Source organism: Larus michahellis, chromosome 12 (assembly GCF_964199755.1).
Source record: "Larus michahellis chromosome 12, bLarMic1.1, whole genome shotgun sequence".
NCBI classification, from domain to species: Eukaryota; Metazoa; Chordata; class Aves; order Charadriiformes; family Laridae; genus Larus; species Larus michahellis.
The window spans coordinates 8,577,340-8,583,339 of NC_133907.1; positions in this window are offsets into that span (position 1 = coordinate 8,577,340).

A 6,000-nucleotide genomic window follows, 5' to 3' on the forward strand; every position below is an offset into this window, starting at 1 on the left:
TTGGAAGCATGAAGGCCATCTCTGCTGAAACTGTGCTGTCAAACTGCGGGTCACTAAGGGGTGTTCCCCGGCTCCTCTCCCATACCAGAGCCTGGCTTCCGTGGGCAGGTACCACACCTGAGCACTCATGGTAGGTCAGGATGCCTCTGTGTTCCTCCTCACTCTGGTTAAGCAGGACACATTGAACAGCACAAACAAAGTCTTTTTAAAAACAGTTTGATAATTGTTGTGTGGGGATGTTCCTATGCTTTTGCTCACAAAGGTTTAGAGGCGAATATGATTCAAAGCATAAATAAGATACCAAATTTTATTAATAATGTTCTTGTCTATACTTCAGTCAGCTCACTTAAGCTTTCAAATAAAAGAAAAAAAATCCAACAAAAACCCAAACAAAAAAACCACCAAAACCCAAACCAAAACCCAAAACAAGCTGTGAGCTGACCAAAAGTCCAAGCACCTGGTTTATGAAACCATGAGAATGTGAGGGCCAGGCGCACAAACCGTGGTGTGTTGTGAAAGGTGATGCAGGAGGAATATACGGGGTAAATGACTACTTGACAAATGACCTGTATTCTTAGTGTAGTAATATAGAATGTGTCCTGAAACCTTTTATGCATATTATCTTCCTAGATCCCCAATGGCTTTGCAGTCCCGTGTGCATGATGACAGCGCATGCTTTTAAATCCAGTCGACTGAATTGTCTCAACCACCATTTACAGTCCTGTGGATCCACTTAGCGAAGTTTGTTTTAGAAAAAATTGTCTCCGTGCAGTCTACGTGTTCAGAATACCAAACATAATTTTCTTAATTTTTTTTTATTTTTTTTGACCTGCAGGTTGTTTCCGTGAAACCAGTCTGATTACTTAGGTCCCTGAAGTTCAGCACACGTTCAGGTGATTTGCTGAGCTGGGATACCTAGATCTCTGTACGTGTTAAAAGCACTCCGCAGCTCTCAGCTCATGATGTCAGATTTCCTCATTATCTATTCTTCTGTTACCCCATCAGTTCTTTCAGTCTTAACTGACAAAATAACCACTTTACGTAGCGGTTTTTTTGTAAAATTTGCAAATGTAAAATATGTAACAAATAGCAATTTATTCTCAGTTTATAGCTTTACATTTTTTATCACACCCACAGGATGCCTAACACAGAAACAAAAATCAGTATGGTGAGAATTTATAAAACAGTTACAGCTAATAGCAAAATCATTTCAAGAGCTAACAAAATAAAATTAGGAGTTTATTTGTCTAGAAAGCTGCACCTTTTTCTTTCTTCTTTTCTTATATTTGACCGGCAGGACAAGATGAGTGACAGTTTGACTATAATTGTTTTGAAAATTAGGGGCAGAAGGGTTGTTTTCTTCTTGATCCACAAGGTATAATTGTGTGAGGAAGAAAAAGATCCTGTACAAATAGTACACTTCCTCAGAGCAACATGAAAAGTATCTGCTCTGAAACTTCATTATGAGAATGCCAAATGTTCTCTCGATAACAGAGCCTATGGCAGTATGAGCTTTATTGTAGTTTCCCTTAGCAGGTGTTGATGGATTTATGAAGGGCTTCATTAAATATAGGCTTAAAGGATATCCGCTATCGCCCACTTGTCAAAAGAAAAAATAATATCAAAGCCATCCGTGCCGATCAGAGATGCAGGTGTTAACAGTGCATTATAATCTGGTAGTGTTTAACTTGCCAATTATTTGCAGTAGTCTTGTCTGAGTTCAGACGTTTAAAAGATAAATTTAAAAGATGAATGCGTCCTGTGCAGGCTTAGGGCACATGTACAATGATACCATAGTGCTAATGATTTTTGCTGCGGCATCCCGGTTCACGTTTGCATTTTTCTTACTAAAATGCCCAAGAATGGCTCTGGGTACGTGTGGCCATTAAGCCCCGGGAACGGGCAGCTTTGGCACGTTTGCTCTTATTTTGATGGACTGGACGTCATAGTCCGAGCCTGTTTCAGTACTGCCTGGAGAAAGAGGGATGTTTCACCAAACCCACCTCTTTCCTTGTCATTTGTGGGAGTGAGTCAGTAGCATGGGGAAATAACGTGGCGTATGAGGCTGCCTGCTGCACGGTTACTGCATGACTGCAAGTTTTCAAGCCCTTAGCAACCAAATCCCTACTCCTGCACGCTCGTCTGCCTTACAAATGCTGCAGCAGCAAACACAGCTCTAAAAAATACCATGTGCAACGGGCTGCATTTTCAGACAAAGAAGGTGCACCCTGGTATTTGTAAAACATGCACTTATGAAATCAAATAATAACAGGTAGAAAGAATAATGTCACAAGTTGAATTGCCTGTGGAATCATAAACATTTGGTGCAACCAGTTACATACCTATGGTCTGAGCCATCTCCTTAGCTGTCAGAATTACCTATAATTTGATACTCATGTTTAGGGGGAAAAAATAAATAAACAAAGTTAGCAAAGCCAAATGTAGCTCCAAAATTGAATTAATCTCCAGCATATAGAAAGTCAAACATAATATTATTATTATTCTACAGTGTTCATTGGGTAAAACCACTGGAGTCCTATGCATAAAAACCTCAATCATTTATTTAGTAGAACAACTAAAATGGAAGAAAATTTATAGCATATTGTGCTAAATAGGCAATGAGTACAATTTGCAAGTGTATTGTCAAAACTACCGTCCATTGTTTGCCAGGGAAAATGGCATTTGCTCCTTGGAGGAATATAGGCACACCCCTAAAATACAGTTTATTTACATGTTCTTTAATCAGTGGAGCTTAGAGACCTGGATGCACGCGGGGATCAGTGAAACACATCGGAAGGCATCACCTGTGGGTGAGAAGCTGGTGTCACCGGCAGAGAGGAGGAGGCAAAGCCGCGGGGACGAGGGGGTGACGGTGCTCTGTAACACAGCGCTGCAATGGAGAGCTGGGGGAGAAAGGCAAAAAAGATAACGCAGAGAGGCTGGCGTCCGAAATACTGGGAACCGCTATGGACATAGACATTTCTGGTTTGATCTAGGCACACCCTGCCAGCCAGCCCACAGGCTGTGCTTTGCCAGATTGAACTTCTACTTGCATTTGCAAACTTGAATGGCAGACCACAAGAGATTTGTGACTATTCAGCACGTAAAACATAATCCTACTTGCAAAGCAAGCGTGCTTGTGCCGCCTGCTCTGGGAAAAGATATTAAATCATTCCAATCATCAGCCTGATAGTTTTGTACAACCCTTTGCATTAAAGACGGGAGCTCAGCCTTGGACTTGCCAATAAACAATTTCTGGGTTTGAAAGGGGATCTATAATGTGCAGTGATAAAACCATCTGATAAACTCTCTCTGCCGGGCAGCCTCCGGGGAGGCCAAATGGTCCAGAACCGGTTCCATGACAAATCATTTGGGGGGGGCGGGGGGCAGAGTGGGAAGAGGAATAAAAGTCTGCTTGCTGTAGTGTTCATTCAATCATTGGGGGGGGAAGGGGGGGGGAAGTCCTGGGAGAAAAAACACAGCTAATGATTTAAAATTTTTAAAAAAAAAAAGGCTCCTTTTAATTAGCAGTTGTGCAGTATGAATTCGGCAGCTTGCAGGGCTCCTTTGTGAGCCTCAATTTCTGTGCTTACAAAAGTTGAGCATCAGAAGAACAAGCCAGTGGCATCAGAAAAACCAAAATGGGTTTTATTTCACTTGATTTAACAAATCTAACTTCTCAGTCTGAGGCTGGAGGTTTTCCTTTGGGCATTCCTTCTCAACAGGCAAATGAAAATCAAAGGCTTGGAAATCAGGAGAGCACATACCTGCTGTGAACGGCGAGATCACATGTAAAATCTTTATAGCAAAGCTATTGCTATGCAAGAAACACGTCAAGGAGTGGGTTTAGCCCAGTCTAGAGCTAGCCTACAGCCTAGTCTAGATCTTTCACAGTGATTTTCTAACTAAAAAACCAGAAGTGTTACAAGACAAGACAGACAATTAGAGTGCCCATAAGGGAGGCTTTGAAAGTTTGTTTGGATCTTCAGATGCTGCAGGAGTAAGTCTGCAGGCTGCAGTATCACTGTCGCTTGATTTCTGTCACCATTTGCCAAATTCATTATCCTTGATTGTGCAGATACGTGTAAACCTGGCTGTGCATCCCTTTGCTCCTCTTTTAGGATTACTGGAATTGAGAGTCACCACATACGACAGTTGGTTTTTTTTTCTCCTCCCGTGTCCTTGGATGGCGGAGTTGGGCAATGTGCCGAAATGATGTGAAGGAAGTTTAGCTGCTCCGTCTAAAGGAGGGATGTCATTCATTCCTGTCTGAAACACAAAGATACTAAGAGCTAAAAGGTGGTGCTTAAAAGAATATTGGCTGTTTTAAAATCCAGTGCCGCTTCCACCTCAAAACAAATAACAGTGACATTTGATAAGTTTTATTTCAACTACAGATTGAGCCTCGAGGCTGGAGGCCGGGGTTGTCATTTCAGCCAGTTACAGTGTTAGGCCAGTGGTTTCGTGGCAACGGTGTTATCGCTTTTGACAGTTTTGGTCAAGTACAACATCCTGTTTAGGTTCTTCAGTTGCTCCTTTTATTAAATTATCATTTGAAGTGAATTCTATCATCATATCTTTTCTCTCATTTAAAAAGAAAAGTAATCTGCAGTTGATCATGAGAAAAAAAATGGAGCAAGTATGTTTCACGAGCTGAGATGTTCATGGGAGCAGAAGGGATTTCTATTTCTACTTCAATTGTCCCCATGAGTGGATAAGAACAGTAGATTGAGAAGTAAGAAATTAAAACATGGTATTATTTAATTGAAATACAGTCTAAAAGTCAGTTCTACAGACAGTTTTTGTAATAAGACTGCCCTAGTTAGAAGGCATTGAAAATATCTGCCTAAACATTCTCAGTGCTGGAGCCTGAAACTGGTGTAACTATTAATTACGTTGCTGAAATGTCCTCATTACAAAATGTCAGGATGACTCTGCTTCAACTGCAAAGAAAAAATTTAAATGACAATTGCAGTTTTTGTGCTGGTGTAATCCATAGTGTAACGTGAGCTAGAGCGCAGTGAGGGCAAGAAGGAAAAGAGAGAAACTCCAATGCGATTCGCTATTCTTTGCTCTTATTTTTGGTTTTTTACTTGTATTATTTGTTTTTCTTTTTTTTAATAGTCTTCATTTTTCACGGGGAAAGTACTAACTCTTATTTAAGATTACCTTGAGCTCATTTTAAGATCTACGCAAACAACCCTCGTCTTAAAAAAACAGTCTGGCACATTCTGCTTCTTAGTGTGTTAAAACAAATGGTGATTTTTGAATTTACGCTGGGGCGTACCCACTCATTCTATGTTCTTGGTCATTGTGATTGTGGTATTTGAGTTCTGCAGACCCGTGAGCAGCTTAGATTGACGGTGCAGGCAGACGAGATCCAGCAGCCCAGGACAGGAGGCAGCTGTAGGGAGCAGCCGCAATAACTAAATAAGGTGCCTGCTCTAAGTGCTCTAAATATGCTGCGTGTGTAAGTAGGCACGGTGAGTCTCTGCCTAGCGAACGCTTCCAAGCAGGTTATTTGTTAAATGAAGGATTTTGCAGACTGTTTGAAAAGGAATGAGAAATAAGCTGGCCGTGCACTAGATGGAGATTCAGATTTTGTGGTGACCAGGACTGCAGCGTAAGATGCTGAGAGGGATGTGTAGATCTGACTGTCTCATACGATCTTTATCTGCACTGGGCATTTCCTCCATCCGTATAGGTGCACCAGTGTAAATCTTGCTGGTTTCAAACAGGAAGAAGCTATGCTGGCACGAATGACAGCCTATGCAGGCTTGGTGGCCTCGCTGGTGTGGCTACGCCGGTGGCAGGAGCAAGCTTAGATGGGCAATGCCCATGGTGACAGAAGCACTCTTACCAAAATGGTCACCTTGTCGGCTGCATATGAGCAGCACCCACGGGCACCTGCCGCAACAGCCACAGTGGCAGCTACTGCTGGGTGCAGGCAAAACTTAGATTACAGAAAATGTCGAACACACACATTGTGATTCCCCTTGA